The sequence below is a fragment of the Battus philenor genome, unplaced genomic scaffold, assembly GCF_028537555.1.
Source record: "Battus philenor isolate CCGP_79_NKW_IND1 unplaced genomic scaffold, ilBatPhil1.0.hap1 SCAF_4, whole genome shotgun sequence".
Lineage (NCBI taxonomy): Eukaryota > Metazoa > Arthropoda > Insecta > Lepidoptera > Papilionidae > Battus > Battus philenor.
The window spans coordinates 5414733-5428357 of NW_027181704.1; positions in this window are offsets into that span (position 1 = coordinate 5414733).

A 13625-nucleotide genomic window follows, 5' to 3' on the forward strand; every position below is an offset into this window, starting at 1 on the left:
AGCCAACATCCAGCAGAAGAAATCTACATAAAAAGAAGAAGATCAAAAGGCCGATTTGCTGCAGATAAAGCTAAAACGATCATAGTATAGTAGTTATTTTAAATGTTTCGGAATATGGTATGATCATTATTATTATATCAGCCGTAGAACCTTCACAGCTGGGTATATGCTTCCTCTAAAGATTTCCAATAATACTGGTTGAAAGCAAACCTTGACAAGGTTATTTGTACACCGATTTCTAATGAAAGTGGTTCGTCGCGCCTTATTCGACCTTATTGCCCAAACGGCTACTTGTTCAATGGGCTATGCAGCCTGCTCAACTGGCACTTCAATTTGCCAACTCGCTGGACTATATTGGGAACATTCTTTCGTCGTTGATTTCCTCATGCCTGATTCCTAAATATAACATATATGTGTAATAAACTGAGTAAGAATGGTCAACACAAAAATTTTATTCCCATGCCGTTATCGTCCATGTTTCATAAAGACCGAATCGTAGGCGATAAAAGGGCGTGATTCCAGTTATGTGGCATTAGATCGTGTAGCCGGGATGTCGTTAACCGGACTTCGGTGAACGTGTTCGTGGCCGGAATAACTAATAGGTGTTGATTAGCTCCCAGGTACAGGCATTAGCGTGATAGACACATTCGTGCGACGCACGGAATATCTATGGAAATCCGTAAACCCTCGGGAGAGTTGGCTTTACTTATTCTTGCTTTATTCTTCTCTAATGTACCTTCGAAAGATGTATAAAACTTAGGAAGGTTATCATTGAATAGATAATGATTATCACATATGCTGATACGAGGAAGTTTTAAATATAAAATTTTCTAGGTTTGTTTCTAGGTGCAAAGCTAAGTAGCTAGCACACGCGAGAGCATGTGTCCGTACTAGCGTGTGCTAGCTTATGGGGACCGGAAAGTAATGTTGTTTTTGTCGACATTTTTTACAGAAAAACCGATTGCTTTAATATTATAAACACGTATTAAATGCTGCTTTCAGAAAAACTATAATAATAAGTTTATTATTATTTTGTATGTATTGCTATGGGGGACCCATGTCCAATAGTACACACACACACATAAACACACACGCATATATGTATGCATGTATATATATGTATATATATATAGCGTATACCCAAACGTCTGACAATCCATAACCATATACAGAAGCTAAGTGCACTAACAGATGGATGTGCAGATTTAAGTGGTTATCTGAAATTCCTTTACAGGTGGTTCGACGCTTGATTAAAGATCAATGAGCACTAGCTATTGTTGTCGGAACTGATTAAGCCTCATTGAACTTGCTGAAATACCAGAGAAGTATCAATTTCATGTTTTGGTATGAATTTCCATGCATTGAGAGTTCAGAAAACAATTTCTGCTTATAGGATGACTTTGCTACGTTTTTTGAAGATATTTCAGTACGATAAAAAGGAGCATCTGTTTTATTAAATAAATTGAAAAAAATTTCAAAGGAGTCCCCAATTATTATCATCCCCAGATCAGCTGGCCTAGCGGTATGTGTGGACTTGTTGAATGATTCCCAGCCGTAGGGAGTCCAACGCTGAACATAGGTTTAATAAGACCGGTCGGAAACGGTCTGCATGGAGCCTTGGAGACCGAAGTCGCCTGTCAGTCCTTGGTCTCAAATAAAGAACCTTAAGGTCCCGACGACCGTTTGTTCTGCGCACTACAGGACATGTCCACTCCCAATTCAACTTCCCAATAAGTAGAGAAGTACTGAGTATAACCTTCTCATGTTGATAAATTATGTCATGAATGTCGGAACATCAAAGAGTGCTAAAGTCAGTAAATTAAATAAAATAATAAAAATTATTCTCTTAATTATTATTATTTTAAATATATATATATATACTACTATTTCTGTTAATAAATTCAAAGTGCACAAAGTGAATTTACCGTTGAATAATGTTTAATTCAAAACGGCTCTGGCGGAAGGTGAAAACGTTTTATTTTGATATCGTTAATGTCCCCTTTGCCTTTAGTTACGGCTGTTCAATGTTGTGGAAGTGCGTGGAAAAGCCGAGATATGACAGGCACCCTGCTAATCATGAATACTGCAAAGGACGTACGGATTTATTCCGGACAGTTTGAAATTTTTTTGACCGAAAAATTTCTCATAACAAGTATCTCATATAGTGTTACAGTGTACATTTGATCTTATATTAAATTTTGAAAATTCTCAAACGTATCTAGAAGGTTGTTACAACGTATCACGATGTAGGAGTAATTAGCTAAAACATGATTTTAGTTTTGATTGTTCAACATACGTATCATATCATGCAGGAACGTATTACGGATTGTATATCTGTTTAACAATATATATAATTATTTAGTCATGACGTGCATAATTTTGTATTTGGAATAATTTTCATATAAGAAACTTTTTCGCGATTTTAAAAGTTAAAAAAAATATATTTTTATTCAAGTCTGCTGCGATTTTTAACTTAACGCTAAAAGAGCAGTGATACTCAGCAAAACAGTTTGATGACTACTTAAAGTGATCAAAACGAATCCATCCGCCTGCAAGTAAGTTAGCCATTATAATGGAGTTAAACAGAACTGCAGTCAATATTGTTAAATAAAGAATCCCTAAACTAATTTCTTCTTCTTTTCTAAAAAACTAAGTTATTGAATGATACAAATTTTGATAAATACAGGAAAAAATACTTCTTGGACAAAAATTCGCACAGAGTCATCTTTGCTTTTCTGAAAATAAAATGTACATTTATATAAATTTTTATACAATGTTTACTAATTCGTTTATTTTAGCTAAATATCAAAACTAGTAACCATTAATTATATGGGAATCCCCTGGATAATTTGTGCACAGGATATTATATGCAGTAAATAAAGCATGGACTGCTTAATGTTTCCAGGGTTATTTATTTCTAAAATGCGGATATTCTTATTATTTTATTTAACAAAACCAAAGCAACTACTTTTGTTTTTACGTACGTGTGAAACTTTCAATGAGGTAATATAATATAAAACTTCATCCAATATTTTCGCACTAGTTGGTACTCATAGAGCGCCTGTTAAAATTCTGATAGCAAAAATGCGAGTTTGTATTGCTTATGGTTTAACTTTGAAAGGTATTAGTTTTTTTTAAATCTCTCAATTTTAAATGCATTTAATCTAAAGTTAATAATAATTGATGAGTTTCCATATCCTTGAATTATATTAGGTATATAAAAAATGTAATAACTTCCCTTAGTACGTTCATCTTATTAATATAACTTAAACATTACGTACCTAAATGTATGATGCCATATTTCTCTTAATAATTTAGACTTATAAAATATTTATGTTAATAATGTTACCAATCTCTACCTAAAGCGCGGTTCAGCGTTGTAAGTAAATACTTACATTGTTTACGTACTCTTTTTTTCCTTTTATTGTGACTAATTCTTATTACATTGTTTTTTCTCACTTTTAGCATGAAATTTACTTACATAATCCGTGGGTTATGTTGTTAGTTACGTATTTGTATATTTTTTAATGTTTTTTACGTAACATAATGCTTAACGCTACTAGTTTGTTCCTAAAACAAATAAATAAATAAATATGAAATGCTGCTAATTTTTTGGGTTGTGAAGAATTTATTTGATATAACATGATATAAAAATTAAAAGTACAGGGTCCTCAAGTTAAAAATAGTGCTTAAACTGCGTGAAGTAGGGAAGTTGACAATGTTTGTGTTTCATTATGCCGCAGCCAAGGGCAGTTACAGTTCGGCGTTACGAGTGTTGTGATCAGGTGTACCGGTTACTTAGCGACTGTTAACCCAGCAGGGTACTCCCCGGGTCTGAGAATGAGGGGTGCGAAAGATTACTAAATGAATAAAGTCGACTCACTATCAAAAAAAAAAAATCTTTAATTACCGATTTTTATTTAACACCGGCAATTTAACAAAGTTGATCCACATTAAAAATGAAATGAATCATTTTCAGACTGATAGTGACCTGTTGAAGGCATATTTTCAAACGGAACAGCTAGCTAATCAGGAATAGTTTGACTGGTGATTTTGCGCCTAGGCTGGTTGACAATGCTGATACAATGCATTCTTAAAGTGAACGGGCACAGGCAAGGATTAAGTAGGTGTGAACACAGCATATAACTTTTCTATTTGTGAGGGTGAAGGAAAACATTGTAAGGAAACTGGTACATTGTTAGACCAAATGATGGAATAAAAATTCTAACAACTTATATTCTAATCTTGTTATGTATCGGAATACCGGAAATATTATTAGTCGGATGACTTACATGGTAATGAAACTTTTTAATATGGAGTTCATCATTAAAAAACTAATTCATAGTTTTTTCTGCATACGAAAAAATAACATTTTTAAATTTCAAATTATTATAAGAATTTGTACCAATTTTGTTAATCACCTTTCAGTTTAAAAGGCCTTTTATTTTGATATATCACATCTTAATAAAGGTTTAAGAAAATGTGTAGTCTCCATGAAGTTCTGTGTTCGATTTGGGAAATTACGTACGTACGTCGAAGATTAACGTGGATCGCGGGCCGTTCGACCCGGAAGCTGCACTGTGCGAGAGAGGGGCGCTCGGCCACGGTTATTATCTGGTTGCAACGTCACTTCCGATCCCCTCACCCCTCCTCCATCCACTGGCTAGTAAGCGTAGCCGGTATTCACTACGTTTGAACTATTTCGAGTGAAGCGACTCGTGTACCGGCGAACATTTCTCTATTTGTGCTTCGAATTGTGTTTGTTCTGGGACTTGAAAAGAACGCAACAGCTGACTGATCTCGTACAAGATCTAAAAATGAAATATATTTCTTACAAACATAAAGTACAGATGCTTTTTAAATTATTTATTTTTGCACGAGTTATAATTGTTAAGTATTTTTTTTATTTTTAATGTTACGCATCTGTGATAATATGAATATAACACCTATAAATGTAGTACAGGGTATATAGATATAGAGGTAAAAGCTTGAAAAGGGATGACTGTATAGCTTAATAGTTAATAAAAATCTTTAAAGCTGTAAAACCCGTCAATCATATGGAATAAAAAAACTGAACTAAAAAAGTCGGTATTTATTATTTTCTAAGAAATTAACGATTTTCTGCTTCGCCGACAGGTGATTCGTATATGAAAAAAAATGTGTCTCACCAATATAATTTTTTTAGCTATCGAATATTTTGTGATCTCGGTAATTGGAAAATTGTCGTCGTGCGTTATAACTCTAATATATAGCTACAGCGTCCATTAAACAAGAAACCAATACTGCTCAGTAAAAATATGATATTTAAGTTATTGAGTCTGAAATGTGAACCTCATTTATACTTTATTTTATTTTGAAGATGACCTTTGGTTTCAAAGTTGTTCACCGAATCCGTTACTTTGGGAAGGGCTTATTTCGGACAACCGATAGATGTTCCTTAGGGCTAAGTAACAGAGATCCTAAACGGTTTAATCACTTCGAACGCGATTAATTATTATACTAATGAAATCTAATTATATACTCGTTTCCAGTAAACATTTTCGGTACGTTATATTGTAAATATGACTATTTTAAATAGGCCTATAATTGTAGACATATCATTTATGTACTACTTTCAAATTCACCATCATCTTTTCAGCCATAGGACACCCACTGCTGGACAAAGGCCTAAGGACTCTATAACTTACCAGTAAACACGCATCCAGCTTCTTACGCCATCTATCTACCTTGTGAGTGGATGTCCTTGGCTGCGCCTGCTAGGCTGTGGTCTCCACCGAAGAACCCTAATAATCCAGCTGCCATCTATTGTGACCTTACCATTACCATTACCACTTGAAATTGCCAGGATCGTTTGGACTGTGTAGGTTACTTTTATTCGTCTATAAATCTTTTTATTCCTTATTCGATCGCGTAGGGAAATCCCGAGAGTAGCACTCTCCGTGGCTCGACTGTAAGCTTACCAATAAGTCAAGAGAGAGACTAAGTTAAATTACAACGATCAAAAATTGTAATGAAAGCGTTGCGAAAATTCCCTCCGATGCAACGGGACGGTGCGTTGCGGCCTAAGTTAATAAAAGACAAGGAAATCCGAAACAATAAGTCTTTGTTTCATCTTCGCAATTGAATTAAGAAATAGAAAATCCATTAAAATACTTTGATGTCAGTGTAATATAATTTTTAATTTAACCACTAAAGTTTTTAAATTGACGAATAGAAGAGCTTTTTTAATTTATAAGAAGCATAATTTTCATGGGATTTATATACGAATACACCGAAAATAACATAAAAATATTATTCATTTCTTTGTTTGTGTATAAAACTTAAGTATCCATTTTTGTACTGAATTTCAATTAATTTATTATTTTTAAGAAATTATAATAATGTTTATTATTATTGCACTATTGAAAATAACAAATAATATTTGTTCATTGCAGTTAATATTTCTGGGTAAAAGATGTATTCCTAAAGACGTCTCGTGACACAGGCTTAGTCAAGTGTGAGGCTTGTACTGTAAAATGGATCAGTTAATATTGTGGAAGTAAATAAATATATTGTTATTTTTATATAGTTTATAGTCTTAATATAAATTAAATAAACTGAAATTTGTTTTGCTGGATATTAGGAAACTACTTATTCCTTATGCCGATAGTTTTAATTTTTTTATTAGAATTAATTCTCAATGACTACATTCGTAGAGGCGTAGCAACGTAGCACTTGTATGTTTGATACAGATTATTTATATATTAGGGGGACCGGAGTAATGGTGCTTTCTTAAGTTAAATTCACACGACTATATTTTTAACAAGTTTTTATTTCAAATCAACAATGTATTCACCTTCGTTATCAACTACCTTTTGGTTTTTAATATACAAATTTTCAACGCTGGTGTGTTAAAAATCAATCGGTTTTTCTGTAAAATATGTCGACAGAAACGACTTTAAACGAATTTAATGTTTGAGAATATTTATTTGTATTAGTATTATTTAATTTAAATAACAAATTATTTACATATAAACAAGAAACATTTGATATTCTTCTATTCTTTTATTTTTTTAAAAAGTTCTTTAAGGTTGGTTACAAACGCGACTGTTGTAAATGGGACAAAAATATCTAATTCTAACAAATTCGTCATGATCTTTTCAGACGTAAGACTTTCACTGCTACACGAAGGCTTCCGACGTCTATCTATCTCTGTGGATGAACGTCCTTCGTTGCGCTGTCTGATCCGTGGTATCTACTATCAGATTCTTAAGAAGGCCATTTGTTTTACGTGGTATGTGTCACACTTGTCAATCCGCTGGCCTCTTTTTTTATTTAAACGACATCATAATATCATATGTTAAGAATCCTGTGGAGAAGGAAGGAATACTGTGGAAAATTAATAGTGTTAAATGATTAACACATTTAATTTTTCTAAACGAGCAAGAAATCGTATTCTCGTGTTTAACATCCTCTAGCTAATATATCCCTATCCGTCTATATCTAAGGTTACGAGAAATAACGTGTTGGAATTTCGGTAAACCTCAGAATGTTGTTCATCTTCACATCTGTATTCCATTAGCAAATACGGTTTACCTGCCATGAAATTTTCCAATTTAACTTGATCTCTTGCCTCCTTCGTCTTCTTTGTGTAATTGGATAATATTAGGGAGATGTGATATATTATGAAGGCTCAAAATTAACTAGCCGATGTGTAAGACGCAACGAAACGCCCGAGGTGCTATCAACCAGGTACCGAGTGGGTGGAAACAGGGGTGTCAGAATAGTTAGGTGTTATATTTCAGCATAAATCAACACTCCAAATAAACTCTGGAATATTTCCCGTAATTAACAGGAGCATTAAAGTATTTACGCAATTACTGTTTTGTGACTCTTTAAAATGAGAATAGAAATGGATGTAATTAAAAAAATCTTCCAACTTTAATTTTATTGTCTTCTTTAGGTATGAATTATTCTGTTTATAAAATAACTAGAGTGCTTAATTTGATACTGGTATTATTTTGACTGTTCTGGCATTCATCTCTACAAATATTACTACAGTGGTTACTGTAGTTTACATTAGAAAAAAGTTTCTTAAGGATCCAGAGTACGGACTGGCAAGCGCAGCCTAGGATGAACTAACAAAGTAACTTACGGACTGTTTCCGATCTTAATGAATATCTATAAGCTATGCTCATTATTAAGCTAAAGAATTTCTACGGCTAAAATAATGATGACGATTAAAAATAATTTTGGCTTTTTAATAATTACGGTGGTCACGAAAAATAAAAGCCAATTTAAAGTCGTCATGTCATCCCTAACAATGAAAACACGACAGCTTGCCAGGTAATCTGGTTTGGATCGCGGACATGAAATTCATAAGTGCTCGGTAGAGTTAATGGATGAAAACGTTAACTCCTTAGGACCTTACGAATTTCGGTGGGCGGCCACGGGGGGCGGACGCATTTGCATATGTGACTGCGGATAAGGTACCTGCCGGGATAGTTTGTGAGCTTACGAATATCCCATTAGCTGTTGATGAAAGTTATCTTTTGTTATCTTTCTATAATCATAGTAGAGCCACGTATTTATTTTTAATTAAAACTTGTTCGACGAAGTCCTTTGACCTGTGTTTAAGTTACGCCGTACACTTTTTTTTTAATCAAAATCTAAGGTCATGGAAATCGGATAAGATGAATTAACAATAATTTTACCACGCAGGCTGATTGGTTATAAGTATAAAAGCTTTAAAGACGCGAATGTATTGCACATTTGTCAGCAAAATCACTTTTGAAATGCGACAAGATAATAACATCTGGCAGTACAAAATCTGCAGGGACAGATATTAAATATTAATTTATCTTAATATCTAATATACTGAATTTTTAAAACTCTGTTTCTTACTTTTTTATCATTACGTTATATATTATTTTTTGAACGCAAAGATTTTTTTAATAAAGTGTTTTAACCATTAATTGAGAGCAAATCCGCTTTACATTCACCGCTTTAAAGATTTTATACCTACAATCACCCTTTAGATTTCATTCTAATAATATTCATTTAAATATTTTATGCTTTCAAAACAACATTGATTTATTTTCACGACGTAAGCTTGTTTATTCGGTATGTGACCTTTCAAAATTGAGTCGATCAATCCGAACCCACAGATGTCATGTTTAACTTTTTGTGAATATCTTGTTCAATCAGTCCTTAGGGATAAGCAAACTTCGTTATTATTCACCAGTTTCCCTCATAAGTAGAAACATTTCGGATGGCAATAATAAAGTTATAGAATATTTGAGTATACTCCTCGGTCATTTCGGTCACTCGAGTTTTTTGCCCTCCGACGGCCGCTTGTCATTGTGCGTTTTCATTTTCTTTCCCCCACATTTATGTATTCATGAAATGTTGCTATGTAATGTTCATTATTGTGCGAGAAAAACATTTTTTACTTTACAATAATAAATAAAATTACGTTTTATTCATTACGGGGCGGCGGTAGCCCAACGATAGAGGATTGAGACTTGCGATCACATGTCACGGGTTCGATTCCGGAGATCGAGTGTTTATACAATTATAAAAGATTTCCACTGCTCACAAACATGTTAGCATGCATAATATCACATTGTGATCGCTTACTCGCCTTACATAGCAATTATGGTGTATGCCCCCATAGATATCTCTTAGCGAAGCCTTTGGTTTGCAGTGTATACGAACGACGAGAACATGAAATTACATTATTTATTTCTTGTAAGCCCGTCCTGACAGATATGTATAAAGAATCTGTATCCACTAATAAATAACAGCCTTACCACCTTGTTCTTTAATATAATGTGCACAGAGATGTAATTGCATTGTAGTATATTGCAAAGAATCGAATTGGTTTCTGTTGGTTCCATTACTTGCTATTTGTTAAGCATTATAATATTCTTACTTTATTAATTTGACTAGCTAGGGAGGAAAATCATTACTCTGTCGCAGTCCTACCAGAAGATTTATAAATGTCCCGTATTTCTTTTTATTTATAAACAACCCTGTCAATCACCATCACCCTATGCAGTACGGTACACAATATTTTTTGTTTGTTTGTTATCATAGCGTACTTTTTTATTTTGATTGTCGTCAAATGTTTGACGGCCAGGGACCAACATTATTAGCTCTGTGGTTGGTTCGTGAAAAAAAATTTCGTTTTATTTTTCAGTTTTTTTTTTGTCTCTGTTGCAATTTCCTCGTGCCTATACGGAATTACAAAAGAAAATAAGAGAAATTTGACGAGCCGTCCTCGAATTTTCTGCGTAGCAAGGGATTCATCGATAAACTTTTGTATATTGATAGATTGACAAAAACATTGTCCGGATAAGTTCGCAGGATGAATTTTTTTTTTAATTTAATTAATTCATACTAATACAAAAAATATATCGAACGGTTAAGACTTTTTAATCTTATGCTGTTATACATAGGTATTTAATCTTTTAAGTGTTCCTTAATAACTGTCTTCGACGTATTCTTGGTATATACTGGCCTGAGAAAGTCTCCAACGTAGATCTCTGGAAACGCTGCGGTAAGAGGCCGATTGACTAGCAGATCAAAGGCTGCAACTACTGGAACTGGGTAGGCCACAGGCTCCTAAGGCAAGCCCTAGAATGGAATCCTCAAAGTAAGCGAAGACGTGGCTGCCCAAAGCAAACCTGGCGGCTGACGATCACTGCAGAAGTCAAGGCAGTTGGAATGACTTGAAGCGAAGTAAAGCGCGAGGCTCAAGACCGCTCGGGATGGCGACGTACTGCGGACGCCCTCTGGCCCATCTTGGGGCTCACATAGGAATAAATGATGATGATTTAATATTTTATTGAAAAAATATATTATTATGAACTACTGACAGCATTTTTTTGTAAAAATTAATTTAAGCTATTAAATATATATTAAGTAGTATAAAATAATAATATATAAAAAAGGATATTGAAAGTTCCTACAAACAAAAAAACAAGATCACAGGAAGGAATGTGTATGCTATGTAATTTTAGTATCAATTAGCTTCTTGAGTATCGTAATGAATACAGAGATCTCAAGCCAGACGTTGCGACGTACTAATCAGCCGATTGCCTGTTCAGAGCTCTAGAGTAGGATACAAAGGGCTTTTGTATTTGAACTGGTGAGGAGTAGCTACCATTGTGTTGACAGACCATGATTTCGATAAATTGAAGCAACAGTCTTTTAATCACGAAGTAAAAGATTCCACGTGAGCATATAATTAACAGTAATTAAACCATGTTACAGAAAAATAGTCTGTTACGCTGTTTCGATTGAACTGTATCGTTTTTTATAAATTTTACCTTGCACCTACAACTTTCTTTTTCATTATATTTGTTATAGTTATTCATTATTTGTAATAGTTATATCTCTATGATCATCAAAAAATCTGTAGATATTTCCTATTTTTTATTACAGTTGACAATGAAAATAATTTTAAATATACGAGAATTTATATTAAGAACGTAAACTTACTGTTTTTCTTTGATCCATTAAAATAATATAATGCCGTAGTCCATAGACGACCACTTACAAGACAGGCCTACCCGAAAAATATCTGGGGGATATACCATAATCGCCACGCTTGGTGCGTGTGCTGAATTAATTGTCAGCAGTGTCAATCTTACTTAATTAATTCATAAAATGTGACTTATATATACAACTGTATCCCGGGAATCGAACCCGCGACGTACGATCGCAAGTCTCAGTCCTCTATCACTGGGCTACCACTGCTCATACAAAATGTGTTTACTTATAAAATAATTAGCAGAGATGTCATGAACTAACTTTTATATTTGTTGTTATCTGCTTGAAACAACTTGCGCATATTATGTTGATGTGTATTTTTTTTGCGGTTCTTAAAATAATAAGTATAAATAAAAAAATTCTAATTAAATAAATGAAATTTTAATAAATAAATAAAAATTTCGTGATGGTTGGGCAACTAATAGGAGTCATCACAGCAGTTATTATATTATATTATATTAAATAAAAATAAATAATATTGTGTCTTAATGTTTTATCTTAACGCCAGGTCACAACACGCCATGACCAACAGTGGACGTTCTGTGGATAAAATGATTATAGTGAATAGGTTTCATAATAATTTATATTATTTAGAAATTCTTTTATTTTAATTCTAACTTGACGCCTACGTAATTTTAAAGATAATTTTAATAATAACAGAAAACTTAAGTATTTATTAATATTTTGATTCCAATTATCATTTTATATTTATATGTTCTTACCCATAACCTAATAATGTACGTATACGAATATTGTGAAAGTCTCTAATAAATATAAAATTTACATAATAATTACATATAATCGTAGTTTATAATCTAGGCGTTTAAGTGGTTGCCTTTTATATAAATAAATTATTTAATATTATAACGGAAATATTGACATCAATTGGTAATACAATGTGTATAACTATAAACAAAAACGTACAATATTTATATAATAATAGTTTAATAGTGCACAAAAAAAGTCATATTGGGTTTATGTATTGTGTCATTTCTTCAGAAAAACGTTGGAGATCCTATGAATACTCCAATGATTTATAGGAACTACGGGTTAACCATTGTACGGACCCGACCGATCCATCCGAAAGAGTTCTTTCGTTATCTTCATATTTATGCACTTGCATAGCAGTACGGACTAAAAAAATGCAATGACAATACAATAATATTTAAAAGTAATGTGGCATTGAACCCCTGTTTAGCATTAAATTGATTGCCATCGGTAATTAGTTGTGATGTCCGCTTTATAAAAGTGAATGCTCGTACTATCGCCGCAATCGTGATGCAGACCACGTACGTAAGTGCGTTGCTACGGAAAAGAGCCGGATGTATTTGCTTACCCGAATTTAATTTAGTCAACATCCCAGCAATTAACTAAATAGATTGCGGATAGCAGAGGAATTTGAATATATCCATTATGCAAATTATTTAACGTTTCGATGTTTTTGATACTGATACGCTGTTTTAAATATAAACTAAACAGCCTTATTACTAATTATATGTGTAGTAGGACCGAGAGAAAACTATCATTTTTTGGAGGTGCAATAAAAATTCGTAGGTTATTGTTAATACATATTAATCTTTAGCCTTTCGACTATCGAGAATCGATAACTAATTCCAGGAGATTTTCTTACTTACTATATATATTGTCAACGTCGTCGTTTCAGCACTGCAAGGTATAGGCATTACCCAAAGATATCTATGGGGGATATACTATAATTGCCACGCTTGGCAGGCGGTTGGGCGATTGCATTGTGGTATTATGATACGCAGAGGACGCTGCTGCTCATTTCTTGGAAACTTTGTTTGTGAGCAGTGGCAATCCTCTATGTATTGTCCTTTGTAAAGTAGAAGTGTGATTTTTTTTTCATTATTTTTGTGAAAAGCTATTTTCCCATTTTATTACCAGCAACTAAAGAGTATATGATTCACTTGTAAAAAAAAAAACTACTTCACTTTCCCGTTTTTGTAAGTCACTTGGTGACAGTCGAGCACAAGTGTTAGTATACATCTTATTCTTATGCTGTAATTTATGGCTCCTGCTATTTTTATAGGACTAATATAATGCATAACGTGTGAATTATTTAAGATTGT